At 48.5% G+C, this 20,826-nt stretch overlaps 1 pseudogene; it reads right to left on the bottom strand.

The window, feature by feature from the left end:
* LOC137346018 (netrin-G1-like) overlaps positions 1-15,537 on the bottom strand; it is a 49,321-nt pseudogene extending 33,784 nt beyond the window's left edge.
* Between the last annotated feature and the right edge of the window lie 5,289 nt (positions 15,538-20,826).

Below are 20,826 nucleotides of genomic sequence, written 5' to 3' on the forward strand. Positions count from 1 at the left end.
AGAGGAGATTCACCAGGATGTTGCCTGGGCTGGAACATTTCACTATGAAGAGATACTGAAAAGGCTAGGGTTGTTTTCCTTAGAGCAGAGAAGGCTGAGTGGGGACCTGATGAGGTATACAAAATTATGAGGGGCATTGATGGATTAGATAGGAAGAAACATTTTCCCTTAGCGGAGGGGTCAATAACCGAGGGGCATAGATTTAAGGTAAGGGGCAGGAAGTTTGGAGGGGATTTGAGGAAAAATGTTTTCACCCAGAGGGTGGCTGGAATCTGGAAGGCGCTACCTGTAGAGGTGATAGAGGCAGGAACCATCACAATATTGAAGAGGTATTTAGATGAGCACTTGAAATGCCATAGCATACAAGGCTATGGGCAAAGTGCTGGGAAAGGGTATTAGAACAGTTAGACACTTGATAGCCGGCATAGACACTATGGGCCGAAGGGCCTGTTTCTGTGCTGTATGACTCGATAACTATGACACTGTTGGAGGGTCAGCTCTGAGGGAGTGCTGCAATGTTGGAAGATCAGTACTGAGGGTGCGTTGCACTGTTGAAGGTTCAGTACTGAGGGATTGTTGCACTGTCACAGGGTCAGTACTGAGGGAGTGTTTCACTGTCAGAGGGTCAGTACTGAGGGAGTGCTGCACTGTCAGAGGGTCAGTTCTGAGGGAGTGCTGCACTGTCAGAGGGTCAGTACTGAGGGAGAGTTTCACTGTCAGACGGTCAGTCTGAGGGAGTGCTGCACTGTCAGAGGGTCAGTACTGAGGGAGTGTTTCACTGTCAGAGGGTCAGTACTGAGGGAACGCTGCACTGTCAGAGGGTCAGTTCTGAGGGAGTGTTGCACTGCCAGAGGGTCAGTACTGAGGGAGCGGTGCACTGTGGAATGGTCAGTTCTGAGGGAATGTTGCACTGTTGGATGGTCAGTTCTGACGGAATGTTGCACTGTCAGAGGCTCAGTACCGAGGGAGTGCTGCACTGTCGGAGGGTCAGGACTGAGGGAGTGCTGTGCTGTCAGAGGGTCCTGACAGAGGGAATTCCAGAGCTTATGACCCAGTCAGCTGAAGGCCCAGTTCCCACATGTTCCTGCTCAAGTCTCGCACTCCCGGTCAGTTTGGGGTGTTATAGTCACTCCCTGTTCACACCTACACCTGTTCCTCATTCACTCCCTGTTCACACTTACACCTGTTCCTCATTCACTCCCTGTTCACACCTACACCTGTTCCTCACTCACTCCCAATTCACACCTACACCTGTTCCTCACTCACTCCCTGTTCACACCTACACCTGTTCCACACTCATTCCCTGTTCACACCTACACCTGTTCCTCATTCACTCCCTGTTCACACTTACACCTGTTCCTCATTCACTCCCTGTTCACACCTACACCTGTTCCTCACTCACTCCCAATTCACACCTACACCTGTTCCTCACTCACTCCCTGTTCACACCTACACCTGTTCCACACTCATTCCCTGTTCACACCTACACCTATTCCTCACTCACTCCCTGTTCACACCTACACCTCTTCCACACTCAATCCCTGGTCACTCCTACACCTGTTCCTCAGTCAGTGTGGGATGAGGGAGGTTTGAGGAGAATGGTTCGATCCCGATACAGAAATGGGCTCTGGGTCAGCGGGTCACAGGTCAGAGAGCGTAGGTCATACTTACGGCCACTGGCGACAGTGTCAGGGAAGCCTGGAGAGGAAAACAGAAACACTAAGAGTTAGAGAGACGTCTGATTAACAATCTTTATTAATGAAGACACTAATACAACCCATCACATGGAGTGTTCATGGGATCAACCTCACTCAAACTCACAAACAAAGATCTCAAGGGGGATTCACATGCTGCATCCTCTGGGTGTTCAAACCAGCTCCAGGTGAGACCAGGTCGAGTTACTAAAGTGCTCACGTAAGGTGAGTGTGAGGTTAGTGTGTAAGTACGTTCCCACTACGTGTGATTAATGTGTAAGTGAGCAGGGTTAATATGTAAGGGGGTCAGTAATCACATAGACCCCTCCCCCACTGCCCATTTGTGTCACTCTCTGTTTCCTGATCTCGGGACATTCCACACACAGCAATGACCACAGATATCCCTCACAACCTTCACTTCCTGATCTGCTTCAGATATTTATTACACAGAGGCTTATTCTCCTTTCACCCTCCCCAGCTGTTCCCCAGATGTTCATCCAGATGTTCACATTCCATTCACACATCAGTCTCCACCTCACTGCTACCTCTGGATCTGTGTGTGTGTCCCGAGTGAGATTTCATCACATTTAACCCATACGACTATTCTAACCTCACCCTCTACATCATGTCAGCAATTCCACCTTGTTTACTGACTCCGACATTACACTGAGAGAGGCTTCAAAATCCTGAAGGGTTTTGATGGAGTAAATAAGGAGAAAGTGTTTCCAGTGGCAGGAGGGTCAGTGACCAGAGGACACAGATTGAAGAGAACTAGTAAAGAACCAGAGGGGGAGAGGAGGAGAATTTTATTTATACACAGAGAGTTGTTGTGATCTGGAATGTTCTGCCTGAAAGGGCAATGGACGCAGATTCAATAATGACTTTTTCAATTGAATAAATACTTGAAAAAGATGAATTTACAGGGTTATGGGGAAAGAGCAGGAGAGTGGGATTAATTAGATAGATCTTTCAAAGAGCCGGCACAGGCACAATAGGCCGAATGGCCTCCTTCTGTGCTGTCTGATTCTCTGATTCTGTGTCTGTACAATCTCCCACTGTCAGTCTCTGTTTACACATTAACACAATCACAAACATCCATTGGGTTGTATTTTGGAATCGATGCGTTGCCGGGAGTTACGATGAGAATGAAATATGAAGTGAATCTTCCGCCGGCACTGGACCGGGCCGGAGAAGTGCTCGTTACTCACAGACATTGGCCGTCCCTTTGGGGATTGGGAGGTACGAGCCCGCTCTCCACCGTCGGCCTTGAAAACCTTTCTTACATCTCCCGCAGTCTGACCCCGTCGTGTTGTGTTCACAGCTTCCCTTTCTCCAAGATACAGTTGCTGGTGTGAAGATTGCACTTTCACCTGGTAACAAACAACAGCAAGCTGGTTTAAAATAACCTGATCAGCTCTGTTAGACAGGGGACTCTCTGCTCCGGGACTCTGCTCCCCCTTTACCAGCTTAGCTCTGGAATCTCCAACATTTTTCCCCCCACTTATTGCATTTCAAAGCAGACGGCAGGACAATTTCTGGTTGTGTTTCTGTTGATTGACGATCAGATTCTGAGCAGCAACAAGTACAAGTTAGGAGAGAGTTTATAATCAGCTCAACTGTTCCAGAGTCCTCAAAGAATGAACTGGTATTTAAACAGCATCATTAATGCAGTAAAAGCCCCAAGGTGCTTCACAGGAGCAAAAATCAGACCAAAACTGACACCGAGTGAGATAAGGAGATATTAGGACAGGTGACCAAAAGCTTGGAGAAAAGTAGGTTGAAGGAGGATCTTAAAGGAGGAGAGAGAGGGAGAGACACGGAGAGGTTTGAGTTGGGAATTCCAGAGCTTAGGGTCCAGGCAGCTGAAGGTACAGCTGCCAGTGGTGGAGTGAAGTACATGGGAGATAGAAGAGGGCAGAATTCGAGGAGTGCAGAGATCTCGGAGGGTTTTATTCGGCTGTTGGAAAATATTATTAGAAATGAGTTTTTCTCTGTAACCTCCTCCAGTTCCACAACCCTCCAAGGGAGGGAGGATTGAGACTGCAGAGGGATTTGAAGACAAGGATGAGAATTTTAAAACTGAGGCATTGTCAGACCAGGAGCCAATGTCGATCAGCAGCAACAACAACAGAAAACAACTGGTATAGGACCGCTAACACAGTAAAACATCCCAAAGTGCTTCACAGGAGAGTCAATCAGATAGAAACTGACACCGAGCCACATGAGGAGGAGACACTCAGAGCAGTGACTGATGATGGAGACTGAAAAACTGATAATCTCCACCTTCCCTCTTCTCCTGGGACACTCCTGACTTTCCCCATTTTCACCCAAATCCCAAACCAGCCAGATTATCCCCAGGGTTTGCTCAGAAAGGGTTAAACCTGGGAATCTCTTCAAAGGGTTTAAACCGAAATCATTCAATTCCCACTGGGCGGGAAACAGCAGGAATTCCAGGAATTGTAAATGACGAGTAATTGATGATTAATGAATAATTAAATATTAAATCTGCTGCAGCAAAACACTAAACTAATCCCAGCCCATCTTTTACTGGATGTTTGTAAAATATCATGAATTAATTCATTTGATGATTGAATTTGCTGGACTGATTCCAGTGTTAGTTCACTGGGAACTCCAGCTTCAGATCAGGTGAATGAGCAACATTCAGTGATAGAATGAGTGTAGTTTACAGAACAAACAACTCTGCTTTTCAACAGAAATCTCCAGGAAATGTGACAGGAAAACTGACAGGAGTGGATATCAGTGATTCAGGATAGAGAGAGGAAGCAGAGTGTGGGATTTGGGATCAGTTGGATAGATTGGGACACAGACACAGACTGGGAAAAGGCAGGTTCGGGACTGAAGTCAGGGACAACCTGCTGGTGAAAGTTTTTTAAAATATTCTAACGGACACAATCGTATCACTAACATCGACTGTGAATCCATCACTCCACTGACGGCGGTCATGCCTTCAGCTGCCTGGGCCCAAAGCTCTGGAATTCTGTCCCTAAAGCTCTCCATCTCTCTCCCTCTCTCTCTCTCTCTCCTTTAAAACACTCCTTAAAACTGACATGTATGACCAAGCTTTTGGTTACCTGCCCTAATATCTCCTTATTTATCTCGGTGTTATATTTGGTCTGATTTACTCTCCTTTGAAGCAGTTTGAGATGTTTTACTAAGTTAAAGGTACCACATAAATACAAGTTGTTGTTGTTTAGTCTGTGTGATTTGGAAAGGCCCAAAGTGTTGGACCCGTCTCTCTGCCGTGAAGCATGAGAACACTGCTCTCGCTGACTCTGTATTAACAGCATCGAGCCGCTGTTTAAATCACTGCGAAGGAGAAGCTTCAAAATCTGCAGATTGGACGTTGCACAGTTTGCAAATTCACAGTTATGGGAAATATTTACCAAACTAAGCAAAACATGGACAGTTCCTTGGAGTCAAATGAACGGCAGCGTAAACATTTTCCTGCTCCTATTCTCTAATTAGTGTCTGAAGATTCTTCTGGACTAAAAGGTCGAGTGAGTCTCCCAGAAGCTGAGTGTAGAATAATGAGGTAATGGCTCCGAGTCCCGGAGATTGTGTGATGGGTGAATGGGAATTCACTGATCGAGACTGAATATAGATTGAACAGGAAGGAAGTGTTCAGTCAGAATCATTCATTAAATCATCAGCGACTTTGATCGAGTAAATAAGGAGAAACTGTTTCCAATGGCAGGAGGGTCGGTGACCAGAGAGACACAGATTGAAGGGATTTGGTAAAAGAACCAGAGGGGGAGATGAGGAGAATTTTATTTACACAGCGAGTTGTTGTGATCTGGAATGTCCTGCCTGAAAGGGCACTGGAAGCAGATTCAATAATAACTTTCATTACCAGAAGGGGAAAATTCACAGGGCTATAGGGAAAGAGCAGGGGAGTGGGACTAATTAAATAGATCTTTCAAAGAGCCAGCACAGACACGATTGACTGAATGGCCTCCTCTGTGCTGTCTGATTCTCTGACTCACTGAATCCTGATGAATCATAGAATCATACAAAGTTTAAGGCACGGAAAGAGGCCACTTGGTCCATCGTGTCTGTGCAGGCTGGAAAACGATCCACCTATTCTAGTCTCACCTTCTAGCATTTGGTCTGTAGCCCTGAAGATTAGTGCACTTGAGGTGCATATCCAGACTCCCTTTTGAATGAGTTGATGGTCTCTGCCTCAACTACCCTTTCACACAATGAGTTCCAGACCCCCGCCACCATCTGGGTGAAAACATTTTTCCTCATTCCCCCCTACCAATCACTTTAAATCTATGCCCACGAGTCACTGACCTCACTGCTAAGGTGAATAGGCCCTTCACCTCCACTCTATCCGGGCCCTTCAAAATTTTGTACATTTCAATCAGATCTCCCCTCAGTCTTCTCTGTTCCAAGGCAATCAATCCCAGCCTATCCCATCTTTCCTCACAGCTGCATTTTTCCAGTCCTGGCAACATCCTCGTAAATCTTCTTTGTACCTTCTGCGGTGCAATTACATCCGTTCTTTAATGAGGTGACCAGAACTGCACACAGTACTCAAGTTGTAGCCTAACCAATGAGTTATACAGTTCCAGCATAACCTCCCTGATCTTATATTCTATACCTTGGCTACTAAAGGAAAGGATTCCATCTGCCTTCTTAACCATCTTATCGACCTGTCCTGCTCCTTTCAGGGATCTGTGGACATTCACTCCAAGGTCCTTCACTTCCTCTACACTTCTCAGTACTTTCCCATTTATCATGTATTCCTTTGCCTTGTTTGACCTCCCCAAATGCATCACCTCACACTTCCCCAGGTTGAATCCATTTGCCGCTTTTCTGCCCACCTGACCAGACCATCAATATCTTCCTGCAGCCTACAGCTATCCTCCTCGCTATCTACCACACGGCCAATCTTTGTATCGTCTGCAAACCTCTTGATCATGTCCCTTACATTTACGTCCAAATTGTTAATATATACCACAAAAAGGAGGGGACCCAATACTGAGCTGTGCGGAACATCACTGGAAACAACTGTCCAGTTACTAAAACACCCGTCAACAATTACCCTTTGTTTCCTGCCACTGAGCCAATTTTGTATCCAACTTTCAGCATTTCGCTGGATCCCATGGGTTTTTTTTTTAACTAGTCTGTCATGTGGGACCTTGTCAAAAGCCTTGCTAAAATCCATGTAGACCACATCAACTGCACTACTGTCATCTATCTTCCTTGTTACTTCTTCAAAAAATTCGATCAAGTTGGTCAAACAAGATCATCCCTTAACAAATCCATGCTGACTATCCTTGATTAACCTCTGCCTTTCTAAGTGATAGTTTATCCTGTCTCTCAGAATAGATTCCAATAACTTGTCCATTACTGAGGTTAGACTGACTGGTCTGTAATTATTCGGTCTATCCTTTGCTCCCTTTTTAAACAGAGGTACAACGTTAGCAGTTCTCCAATCCTCCGGCACCACACCTGTATCCAGTGAAGACTGGAAAATGATGGTCAGACCTTCTGCTGTTTCCTCTCTTGCTTCTTTTAACAGCCAAGGGTACATTTCATCTGGCCCTGGTGATTTATCAACCTTTAAGGATGCTAATCCCATCAATACTTCCTCTCTCCCTATGTTTATCACCTCCAGTACTTCACACTCCTCCTCCTTAACTACAATATCTGCATCGTCCCCCTCTTTTGTGAATACGGACGCAAAGTATTCATTAAGTACCATACCAACATCTTCTGCCCCTACACAAAATTACCATTTTGGGCTTTTATGGGCCCTACTTTCTCCTTAGTTATCCTCTTACTCTTAATATATTGAGAAAACATCTTTGGGTTCATCTTGATTTTGCTTGCCAATATTCTTTCATGCCCTCTCTTTGTTTTCCTGATTTTCTTTTTTGATTTCACCCCTCCACTTTCTATACTCCTCACGGCTTTCTGTAGTATGGAGTTCTCAGTGTCGGACATAAGCTTTCTTTTTCTGCCTCATCTTACCCTGTAGGCTCCTTGACATCTATAGGGCTCTAGATTTGGCCATCCCACCCTTTTTCTTTGTGAGAACATGTTTACTCTGAACCCCTTGAATCTCCCCTTTGAATGCCTCCCACTGCTCTGACACTGATTTACCTTCAAGTAGCTGTTTCCAGTCCACTTTTGCTAAGTCACTCCTCAGTTTAGTAAAATTGGCCTTGTCCCAATTGAGAACTCTAACTCCTGTTCTGTCTCTGTCCTTTTCCATAATTCTGTTAAAACTGACTGAATTATGATCACTACCACCAGAATGCTCTCCCACTGCCCCCCCCTTCCACCTGTCCATCTTCATTTCCTAAAACTACGTTTAAAACTGCACCTTCTCTTGTTGGACTTGCTACATAGTGGGCAAAAAAGTTCTCCTGAATACACCTCAAGAATTCTGCTCCCTTAATTCCTTTCACACTAAAACTATCCCAGTTAGTATTGGGGTAGTTAAAATCCCCTACTATTACTGCTCTATTGTTCTTGCACTTCTCAGAGATTTGCTGACACATTTGCTCTCCTATCCCCCTCTGACTGTTTGGGGTCTATAGTACACTCCCAGCCATGTGACTGCCCTTTTTTTGTTCCTTAGCTCAATCCATATGGCCTCATTTGATGAACCTCCTGACATATCATCCCTCTTCACAGCTGTAATAATTTCCTTGACCAAAATTGCCACTCCCCTTCCTTTCTTATCCCCTTCCCTATCACGTCTGAAAACCCTGTAAACCAGGAACACTGAGCTGCCATTCCTGTCCCTCCTTAAGCCATGTTTCTGTAATAGCTATGATATCATACTGCCGCGTGTCTATCTGTGCCCTCAGCTCATCTGCTTTATTTGTAATACTCCTTGCATTGAAGTAGATACCCTTGAGCACTGCCAAAATCATTTTTTAATTTCCTAACCTTTGTTTCCTCTGTCTTCCAGACTCATCCATTAACTTTCTGCCTTCCATTTTTATTTCTGATTTTCTCCCAAATGAGTCTACCCTCAGGTCCCCATCCCCCTGCCAAATTAGTTTAAACCATCCCCAACAGCACGAGCAAAACGTCCCACAAGGAACTCAGTCCCAGCTCTGTTCAGGTGCAACCCATCCAGCCTGTGCAGGTCCCATTTCCCCCAGAGCCAGTCCTAATGTCCCAGGAATCTAAAGCCCTCCCTCCTGCACCATCTTTCCAGCCATGCATTCATCTGTCGTATCCTTCTATTTCTGTACTCACTTTGCATGGCACTGGGAGTAATCTGGAGATTACTACTTTTGAGGTCTTGCTTGATAATTTCTTACCTAGCTGCCTAAATTCTGACTGCAGGACCACATCCCTCTTTCTACCTATGGCGTTGGTCCCGCTGTAGACCGCAACTGCTGGCTGTTCACCCTCCCCCTTCACGATGCTCTGCAGCCACTCAATGACATCCTTGAGCCTGGCACCAGGGAGGCAACACACCATCCTGGATTCATGTCTGTGGCCACAGAAACACCTGTCTGTTCCCCTGACTATTGAATCACCAATCACTATGGCTCTTCCAGTCTTCCCTGTAGCCCCCCCTGTATGCAGCTGAACCACCCGTAGTGCCATGGACTTGGGTCTGGCTGAAATCCCCAGGTGAAGTATCACTTTCCTCAGTATTCAGAACTAAATACCTGTTGGAGAGTAAGATGCACTCAGGGATCTCCTGCACTACCTGCCATTTTCTTTTTGACTACCTGGTGGACTCCCATTCCCTCTCTCCCTGCATACTCTTAAGCTGTGGGGTGGCCACATCTATAAATGTGCTATCCACATAGCTCTCATCCTCATGAATGCACTGCAGTGTCTGCAGCTCAAACTGCAGCAATTGACAACCCTTCCTGCACAAATGGTTCTCCAGGATACAGGAAGCATCCTGGAGCTCCCATATAGCACAGGAGGTGCATTCTCGAGGTTGAAACACACCTGCCATTTTTTTATTTATTAGTTAACCCTTTGTTACTGCTACAAAAAAACCTTATCAATACTGCAACACCTTAGAGTTTTTAATAAAACCTTACCGGTACTGATAAATCCTACTTAAAATCAATACAGTTCACTAGTTAAAATAAACCTTACTCAAAAAAAAAACTTACCAGCTACTCACTTGTTCAAAATACTCAGCAGCTTATCACTTGTTCTAAAGTTATACTTTTCTTGATTACACAGGTATGTAGACCTTCCTACTGGTAACAGATCTTACCAATGCTAATAAAGCTTGCCAATTCTAATAAACCTTACTATTATTAATAAACCTTACAAATACTGATATACCCTTATAATACTTGATGCAATTTATGTATTAAGTTGTCCAAATTTGAGCAAATACATTCCCTGCTGGTCTCTCTCTTTCACTCCGTATTATAAATTCCACTTTAGTTTTTAGTTTATATAACATGGAATTGATCAAGTCTTATTTTATATTTGATTGACTGAGATTAAGATAAATTAAATTAAATAAATTTAATGAGACTGGACTTCGGCAGTGTTGAGAGTAAAGGTTGTGCTGCTCGATTGGCTGAACACTGAGCAGGAAATGGCTCCCTCATGGTGAGCCAGCCAGCAGGACTCTGAAAGCTCACTAACAAGCCCATCACCAGGGACAGGGGGAGCTGTCACAGTGCTGCTCTGTACAGACTGTCACAGAGACATTCAGGGAAGCTTTCACAGTCCACACAGGGGCAGCTGACAGTGCTGAGAGGGCCGAGGGAGGGATCCCGATCTATCACTGTAAAACCTCACCAGTTACCGAGTGCTCCCATCAGTGAATCTGAGCAGAAACAGTGAGGAGATCTCACTCTCCGGGAATCTCCAACAGATTGAGAGTGACCCCCAGATATTGGCTCTGATAGAGTGACTCCAGACGTTGGCCCTGACAGAGTGACTCCAGATGTTGACCCTGATTATGCCCACCCCCCAGATGTTGACCCTGACCCGGTGCTCCCTGGATGTGAAGTGTGGGGTCAGTGACTCTGTCCAGAAGAGTTGAGGAGCTCTCACCGCACGCGGATGTCCAGGTTGGAGATGGCGTAGAAGTATTTGGAGAGGTTGAGTGGGTCAACACTGGTGGGCCCAGTGGCCGGCCGGAGCAGCCTGACCCGCAGGTCGGTCAGGGTGAAGAAGTCCCTCAAGTCCTTCGTGGTGTCCAGCTGGCCGTACAGTGAGGCCATGTCACGGAGACGGGCCCCCCGAACAGGACGAAACGCTCCTGGATCTCGAAGCGGACCATCTTGTCCACCTTCCACACATAGCCCCTGGAGTACTCCTCCGTACAGATGATGTCCAGCACCGAGGCCGGCCTCAGATCCCGGGCCCTTCTCGACTCCATCCCGAAGGAGTTGAGGCAGTCGGCAGTACAGAACTGGTAGTGCTACCACGTCTGGCCATGGTCCAGAGACTTCTCCAGGACCATCTCAGTGTAAGTTAAAAGTTAATTCCCTTTTGTTTTCGGAGGACCAGGGGACTGCTGGGTAAGTAAAAACTGTATATTTGGGTGGTGGCTGTACCCGAGACACTACACGTGTAGTGTCTCCCATCCACCCTCCTCCTCTCACCAAAAAAAAAGGACTCTGGTGTGTTGATAAGGTAAACTTTTTATTTAAGAAGTTCTGTCCGTTGGATTGCTAACCTAACAAGTTTTGACATTTTTTTTTGGTTTTTCAGTAGATTTGTTGGGAATTTAGAATAGTGGGAATGGAGGTTAAGGCAGTTGTATGTTCCTCCTGCAGAATGTGGGAGGTAAGGGTCGCCAAGAGTGTCCCTGCTGACTGCATCTGCGGGAAGTGCACCCAACTCCAGCTCCTCGAGAATCGCGTTAGAGAACTGGAGCTGGAGCTGGATGAACTTCGGATCATTCGGGAGGCGGAGGGGGTTATTGAAAGGAGTTATGGGGAGGTAGTCACACCTCAGGCAAAAGAAGTAGGTAGTTGGGTTACCGTCAGGGGAAGGAGAGGGAACCAGCAGGCAGTGCAGGGATCCCCTGTGGCCGTTTCCCTCAACAACAGGTATACCGTTTTGGATACTGTTGCGGGAGACGACTTACCAGGGGTAAGCAATGGGGTACAGGTATCTGGCACAGAGTCTGTCACTGTTGCTCAGAAGGGAAGGGGGAAGAGGAGCAAAGCATTAGTCATCGGGGACTCCATAGTTAGGGGAACAGATAGGAGGTTCTGTGGGAACGAGAGAGACTCATGGTTGGTATGTTGCCTCCCAGGTGCCAGGGTTCGTGATGTCTCGGATCGTGTTTTTGGGATCCTTAAGGGGGAGGGGGGAGCAGCCCCAAGTCGTGGTCCACATAGGCACCAACGACATAGGTAGGAAGAGAGATGGGGATTTAAGACAGAAATTCAGGGAGCTAGGGTGGAAGCTTAGAGCGAGAACAAACAGAGTTGTTATCTCTGGGTTGTTGCCCGTGCCACGTGATAGCGAAGAGAGGAATAGGGAGAGAGAGGAGTTGAACACGTGGCTGCAGGGATGGTGCAGGAGGGAGGGTTTTGGGTTCCTGGATAATTGGGGCTCTTTCTGGGGTAGGTGGGACCTCTACAAACAGGATGGTCTTCACCTGAACCAGAGGGGTACCAATATCCTGGGGGGGAGATTTGCTAGTGCTCTTCGGGGGGGTTTAAACTAATTCAGCAGGGGAATGGGAACCTAAATTGTAGTGCCAGTGTACAGGATGTTGAGAGTAGTGAGGTCAGGGCTATGGTTACAAGGACGCAAGAGGGCACTGGCAAGCAAGAACCTGGTTTAAAGTGTGTCTACTTCAACGCCAGGAGCATCCGGAATAAGGTGGGTGAGCTTGCAGCATGGGTTGTTACCTGGGATCTCGATGTAGTGGCCATTTCGGAGACATAGGTAGAGCAGGGGCAGGAATGGATGTTGCAGGTTCCGGGATTTAGATGTTTCAGTAAGAACAGAGAAGATGGTAAAAGGGGGGGGGGTGTGGCATTGTTAATCAAGGAGAGTATTACAGCGACAGAAAGGACATTTGAGGACTCGTCTACTGAGGTAGTATGGGCCGAGGTTAGAAACAGGAGAGGTGAGGTCACCCTGTTGGGAGTCTTTTATAGACCTCCGAATAGTTCTAGAGATGTCGAGGAAAGGATAGCGAAGATGATTCTCGACAGGGGCGAGAGTAACAGGGTAGTTGTTATGGGGGACTTTAACTTTCCAAATATTGACTGGAAATTCTATAGTTCGAGTACTTTAGATGGGTCAGTTTTTGTCCAGTGTGTGCAGGAGGGTTTTCTGACACAGTATGTAGACAGGCCAACCAGGGGCGATGCCACATTGGATTTGATACTGGGTAATGAACCCGGCCAGGTGTTAGATTTAGATGTAGGTGAGCACTTTGGTGATAGTGATCACAATTCGGTTAGGTTTACCTTCGCGATGGGCAGGGACAGGTATCTACCACAGGGCAAGAATTATAGCTGGGGGAAAGGAAATTATGATGCGATTAGGCAAGATTTAGGATGCGTAGGATGGGGAAGGAAACTGCAGGGGATGGGAACAATCGAAATGTGGAGCTTATTCAAGGAGCAGCTACTGCGTGCCCTTGATAAGTATGTACCTGTCAGGCAGGGAGGAAGTTGTCGAGCGAGGGAGGCGTGGTTTACTAAAGAAGTTGAAGCGCTTGTCAAGAGGAAGAAGAAGGCTTATGTTAGGATGAGACGTGAAGGATCAGTTAGGGCACTTGAGAGTTACAAGCTAGCCAGGAAGGATCTAAAGGGAGAGCTAAGAAGAGCAAGGAGAGGACACGAGAAGTCATTGGCGGATAGGATCAGGGAAAACCCTAAGGCTTTCTATAGGTATATCAGGAATAAAAGAATGACTGGAGTTAGATTAGGGCCAATCAAGGATAGTAGTGGGAAGTTGTGTGTGGAATCAGAGGAGATAGGGGAAGCGTTAAATGAATATTTTGCGTCAGTATTTACAGTAGAGAAAGAAAATGTTGTCGAGGAGAATACTGAGATTCAGGCTACTAGGCTAGATGGGATTGAGGTTCACAAGGAGGAGGTGTTAGCAATTTTGGAAAGTGTGAAAATAGATAAGTCCCCTGGGCCAGATGGGATTTATCCTAGGATTCTCTGGGAAGCTAGGGAGGAGATTGCAGAGCCTTTGTCCTTGATCTTTATGTCGTCATTGTCGACAGGAATAGTGCCGGAAGACTGGAGGATAGCAAATGTTGTCCCCTTGTTCAAGAAGGGGAGTAGAGACAGCCCTGGTAATTATAGACCTGTGAACCTTACTTCGGTTGTGGGTAAAATGTTGGAAAAGGTTATAAGAGACAGGATTTATAATCATCTGGAAAAGAATAAGCTCATTAGCGATGGTCAGCACGGTTTTGTGAAGGGTAGGTCGTGCCTCACAAACCTTATTGAGTTTTTCGAGAAGGTGACCAAACAGGTGGATGAGGGTAAAGCAGTGGATGTGGTGTATATGGATTTCAGTAAGGCGTTTGATAAGGTTCCCCACGGTAGGCTATTGCAGAAAATACGGAAGTATGGGGTTGAAGGTGATTTCGAGCTTTGGATCAGAAATTGGCTAGCTGAACGAAGACAGAGGGTGGTGGTTGATGGCAAATGTTCATTCTGGAGTTTAGTTACTAGTGGTGTACCGCAAGGATCTGTTTTGGGGCCACTGCTGTTTGTCATTTTTATAAATGACCTGGAAGAGGGTGTAGAAGGGTGGGTTAGTAAATTTGCGGATGACACTAAGGTCGGTGGAGTTGTGGATAGTGCCGAAGGATGTTGTAGGGTACAGAGGGACATAGATAGGCTGCAGAGCTGGGCTGAGAGATGGCAAATGGAGTTTAATGCGGAAAAGTGTGAGGTGATTCACTTTGGAAGGAGTAACAGGAATGCAGAGTACTGGGCGAATGGGAAGATTCTTGGTAGTGTAGATGAACAGAGAGATCTTGGTGTCCAGGTACATAAATCCCTGAAGGTTGCTACCCAGGTTAATAGGGCAGTTAAGAAGGCATATGGTGTGTTAGCTTTTATTAGTAGGGGGATCGAGTTTCGGAGCCACGAGGTCATGCTGCAGCTGTACAAAACTCTGGTGAGACCGCACCTGGAGTATTGCGTGCAGTTCTGGTCACCGCATTATAGGAAGGATGTGGAAGGTTTGGAAAGGGTGCAGAGGAGATTTACTAGGATGTTGCCTGGTCTGGAGGGAAGGTCTTACGAGGAAAGGCTGAGGGACTTGAGGTTGTTTTCGTTGGAGAGAAGGAGGAGGAGAGGTGACTTAATAGAGACATATAAGATAATCAGAGGGTTAGATAGGGTGGATAGTGAGAGTCTTTTTCCTCGGATGGTGATGGCAAACACGAGGGGTCATAGCTTTAAGTTGAGGGGTGATAGATATAGGACAGATGTTAGAGGTAGTTTCTTTACACAGAGAGTATTAGGGGCGTGGAACGCCCTGCCTGCAGCAGTAGTAGACTCGCCAACTTTAAGGGCATTTAAGTGGTCATTGGATAGACATTTGGATGAAAATGGAATAGTGTAGGTCAGATGGTTTCACAGGTCGGCGCAACATCGAGGGCCGAAGGGCCTGTACTGTGCTGTAATGTTCTAATGTTCTAATCTGCTCCGGCCGGCCTGACTCGAAGGTGATGACAATGTCCTCGGTCAGCTTGATGCTCTTGCCCCAGGACAGAGTGATGTTGACCAGGAGGGGCTCGGGGAAACTCCTCCAGGAGACGCTTTGCCAAAAGGTTGGGAATCCGCCCCTCGTCATCCAGCATCAGCTCAGGCGGGTGTGCGAGCTCGGGCATGCGAGCGCCACACTCGTCGTTGCACATGTACGGGTTCTCCTGGAAAAGGAGACAAGAACAACATGGGTTAGATACAGAGTAAAGCTTCCTCTACACTGTCCCATCAAACACTCCCAGGATAGGTACAGCACGGGTTAGATACAGAGTAAAGCTCCCTCTACACTGTCCCATCAAACACTCCCAGGATAGGTACAGCACGGGTTAGATACAGAGTAAAGCTCCCTCTACACTGTCCCATCAAACACTCCCAGGATAGGTACAGCACATGTTAGATACAGAGTAAAGCTCCCTCTACACTGTCCCCATTAAACACTCCCAGGATAGGTACAGCACGGGTTAGATACAGAGTAAAGCTCCCTCTACACTGTCCCATCAAACAGTACCAGGACAGGTACAGCATGGGTTAGCGACAGAGTAAAGCTCCCTCGACACTGTCCCCATCAAACAGTACCAGGACAGGTACAGCATGGGTTAGCGACAGAGTAAAGCTCCCTCGACACTGTCCCCATCAAACAGTGCCAGGACAGGTACAGCAAGGGATTGGCTGGAGAGTTTGTGGAGCACTTACTGTGTGTAATCAGCCGAAGCAGCTGCACTTGTGCAGCCTGGTGGAAGCAGCAAAGGAAGAGGAGAGTGGAGAGAGGAGACAGGAGAGAGCTGAGAACTGAGAATTGAGAACTGAGATTTACAACACAAGTGTTTTACTGACTTTATCTATTGGTGTAAAGGACCTATGAGTTATTTTGTAGAGGTGGGTGTTGGAGTACTGGAGAACTGTTTTTGCGTGGACTGCTGGGGAAGGAAATGCTGGAAGATCCAGGAGTGGGGCTCAAAGATTCTATAGGCAGCCCCTGTATTTGCTGTTGTGCTTTCCTCCAACTTGCACAAAGGGCGCTTCCTCCCCACCCCAACTGCGTGGCTCAGGATGGCTGGAGCTGCCCAGTAAAGAAAGTCTTTGTAACAGCATAGAAAGTGGAAAGAACCGGGCGGCTCCAGCTGATCCAGGCGAAGAACTCTCCCTCACCAACGGGATGATTCGACTTTGTGCTTTTTCCAGGAAGGTGTTCTAACCACTGATTCAGGAGTAACATCCTCACAGCCTTTCTCTCCCTTCCACCACTCAGCCACATATCTCCTCCTTTTCCTTTTCCTTTCCACTCCTATCTCCTCTACTCCCACTGACCACCCACTCCCATCATATTGCTTAAAGTTTTAAAAAAACTTGTTTGCTTTATTTCTTAGGGGTGGGCGTGACTCGTCAACCCCATGATAAGCCCCTCTTCACCGGTGGCGGGGCCTTCTCGCATGCATGCTGCTTCAGCTACTGCAGCTGCACCTGTTGCCTCGTCACCATTTATGCTGTTAACATCAAAGAACGGGATCAAGATCTACATCCACCCCAACATGTCAACAAAGGCATGTAAAAAAGCAATGTCCGAGGTTATTGGCCCATCTGTTATTGTCGGCGCCTTGAAAATATATGGGAAGGCAGGTTTTTTCCTGAAGACCGAGCGGACGATGTCCCTGGCCCTGAGCAGGGGGCTCACAGTGGGCGGACCTTTCTGCCAGTAGACAGTGGACCCCCTGGAGGCCAATGCGCAATGGGTCACCTTGTCAAGTGGCCCACTCTTCATTCCTGGTGAGCTTCACTTCCCCCACCTGCACCATCTGGGGGAAATAAAGACGGGGCTTACCCCAATCTTACTCAGTCATCGGGAAAACATGTATACTCCTTCCGCTGACAGCTCTTTATGCAGCTGGTGTGGGAGGAGGTTACAGAAGGCCAATTTAATGTAGAGTTCCAGGGGGCGGCCTACCACGTCTTTTGGACGGGGCGCGGTGTCATGAGTGTAAGAGGGTGGGGCATGTTTGTAAGAGCTGCCCCAGGCTTCGAGCTGCCAACTCCACCTTGGCGACCCAGGGTGGCGCCACTGCAACTCCTCCTACTCCCCACACACCTGCAACAACTGTCGCTCAGGTGGTTCCAGAGGCCATGGTTGTAACAGCCTCTGGTGGGGAGGGAGAGACCCTTGCAGTTGGAAGCAAGGTGGAAAGCAAAACACATGAAGGCGCGCCCCTGGATACAGAAACAAGTCCTGAACCTGTGCTCAGCATTATGGCTGAACCAGGGGAGCCCACCTGCCCCGTGGCTGAGCTCGGGTCCAGGAAACCTGGGCAGGGGGACATGGAGGGAGAAGCAGAGGCATCTACTGAGATGGAGGACTCTGAGACTCCACACCCCTCCTGGAATAAGAGGAGGAGGCGCCCTTCCTTTGAAGAGGGCCAGGAGTTGCGGGGTCCATCTCCAAGTGCGGGTCTTTGGGCTCCCCCTGCCACCACAGTCAGGACCTCGAACCCTGGGCAGGAACCCTCTACCCCCTCGGAACAGAGTGGGGAGAGATGACCCTGCAAATCTGGCAGCTCCCGAGGAATGGGGACCCACCCATGGTGGGGGAGCATGTGGACTCCAAGGGAGAAATCACTCCTTTGGCCGATGAGTTGGGTGTCCTGGGTGGGGACGAGACATGTGAGGGTCAACCTTCCCAGCAGCATAATGCTGCCGCCCAGGATGTACTCGACCCAGAGTCCAATTTGCATAGTTCCCCATCTGCTGGACCTGTCCTGAACTGCTGGCAGCCATATGCTCCAGTCCGACAGATGAACCCAGAGAGGACTCCTCCGCCATTGATCCTAGGGGTGGGATCATGATGGAGGTGGGACCAGCTGGTGTGGCCGAGACGTCTGCTCCACAGTGTGTGGTGGGTGTGTCGGCCGCTGGAAGTGTTGACCCGGAGGAGGATGTGGACTCGGTGTTGGGCACAGAGGACGATCTTGAATCATCGCCAGTGAGGCAATAGGCTTCCTTGTGCCTCCTACTGAGTTCACATATCAACCCTACCGCGGAACCCCAGGACGTCCTTACGGCCTGCATGGGTTGCTGCAATAAAGTTCAGCTGGCCCTCAGCCGGTGATCAAATCTGGCGCTGATCATCTGGTCCATACATGCCGCCCTCAAGAAGTGGGTTAAAGCATTCCTCAATGGGTTACTGGGTGAGTGGAGGGATGGTGCACTTCCACTCCCTCCTCACAGTAAGGTGTCGGTGATTCTAAGTAACTTTGACATGGAGATAACCATAGCCAGCCTCAACATCAATGGCAGCAGGAGGCCTCTCAGTAGATTTCACAATCTCTCAGTCCTCAGGAAAGAGAGGTATGCGGTAAGCTTCCTGCAGGAAACCCACACCGTTCTGGGAGATGAAGCCACCTGGCTCTTGGAGTGGCAGGGTGGGGTCTACATGAGTCATCTCACCCATATTTCTAGTGGGGTGGCCATCATGTTTTCCACAACTTTTCAGCCATAAATCTTGGGGGTCAACGAGCTTGTGCCGGGCCGCTGATCCACCTCACTATTCGCCTGGGTAGTGTGCCATTCCACTTTGTGAACATGTACGCGCCCAGGCCCGGTGCTTTGCAAGCACGCTTCTTTAAAGAAGTGTCCACTCTCTTGAGTTCCATCAATAGCGGTGAGTGCATCATCCTCAGGGGGGATTTTAACTGTACCCTCAAGGTGAGGGATTGTTACGGTCCCCATGATGGCCAAGCATCAGTGGAGACGTTGAGGAAACCCCCAGCTCCCTCAACTTGGTGGATGTCTGGTGGAATCTGCATCCCGACTCCCAGTGCATTCACCTGGAGGTCTGGAGGAGTAGGGTCCTGAGTAGGGTCCTGAGTAGGGTGCCGTGTTCGGACCACCATCTGGTGTGGGCAGAACTCACTCCGGTCTGCACGCGGGCAGGGTCCGCCTACTGTCACTTTAACAACCAGCTGCTGGAGGACGAGCAATTCCAGGACACGTTCCATCAATTCTGGGCTGACTGGAGAAAGAAGCTGGGGGGTTTCCCGTCCTTGAGGCTATGGTGGGATGTGGGCAAGACCGACATCCGTGTCTTTTGTAAGGAGTACGCGAAGGGATCGACAAAGAGGTGGGAAGCCAAGATAGGGCACCTAGAGAGGGAGCTGCTCAACTTGGAGTCCTGCTTCGGTCATGATGTTGCGGACTTGGCCCTGTGGCAGGCATACAAAGAGAAGGGAGAGCTGGGGGACCTGCAGAACATTGCGTCACGAGGTGTGTACGTGAGATCGTGGATCCAGATCCTGGAAGATTTGAACTGTGCCTCACCCTTCTTCTACTCACTGGAAAAATGGCGAGGGGTCTGTAAGCAGCTCATCGAGCTGCTGGCTGACGATGGATCCTCCATCACGGATCCGGATGGAATGGGCCTCCTGGTTCGTACCTATTACAGTGCGTTGTTCTCTCCGATCCGTCCAGCGGGGATGCGTGCAGAGTTTTGTGGTGAGCCCGGAGGACACTGAAGGATTGAGGCTTCGCTCACATCAGCGGAGCTGACCAGTGCCCATCGCCAGTTCTCGAGGGGCAAATCCCTGGGGCTGGACGAGCTGACCATGGACTTTCTCAAGAGATGTCCTGCAGGTGACTACGCGCTTGTCCTGGGGGAAAGCCAGGCGACTGGGGAGGTTCCCCTCTTGTGGCGCAGGGCAATCATCATCCTGCCGCCTAAGGGGGCGATCTCCATTTGCTTAAGAACTGGCATCCGGTCTCCCTCCTCAGCATGGATTATAAGATCTTTTCCTGGGCTCTATCTACCCATCTGGTCTCCGTGCTGGCCCACACGATCCACCCTGACCAGTCCGACATGGTCCCGGGCTGGTCAATCCAGGACAACATCCACCTGGTCCGGGACCTGATCCAACTTTCCCAGAGGACTGATCTGTCAGTCGCCTTTCTCTCCCTTGATGAAGAGAAGGTGTTAGACAGGGTGGATCACAAATATCTTTTCGGGACTCTGCGCATGTTCGGACTCTGGCCACATTTTGTGGCCCTGGTCGACTTCTATACTCCACTGCAGAGTGTCTGGTTAATATTAATGGGTCCTTGACAGCACCCCTTCGTTTTGGGAGAGGAGTGCATCAAGGATGCCCCATGTCCAGCCAATTGTATACAATCTGCGTGGAGACATTCCTGTTCCTGCTTTGCAGCAGGTTGACGGGATTGGCTCTGCGCAGGCCGAACATGTGGGTATTCCTCTTGGCTTACACTGAAGACGCGTTCCTCACGGTCACAGATCTTGTTGACTTGCGGAGGACACATGAGTGCCAGCAGAACATTTCTGCCGCGTCCTCCGCGAGGATGAACTGGGAACAGTGTTCCGGTCTCCTGGTGGGTCAGTGGCAGGTGGACTCCCTGCTGGAGGAGATAACACCTTTTGTGTGGAGCACCACGCACCTCCTCTATCTGGGAGT

This window comes from Heterodontus francisci, chromosome 29 (assembly GCF_036365525.1).
Source record: "Heterodontus francisci isolate sHetFra1 chromosome 29, sHetFra1.hap1, whole genome shotgun sequence".
Classification (NCBI taxonomy): domain Eukaryota; kingdom Metazoa; phylum Chordata; class Chondrichthyes; order Heterodontiformes; family Heterodontidae; genus Heterodontus; species Heterodontus francisci.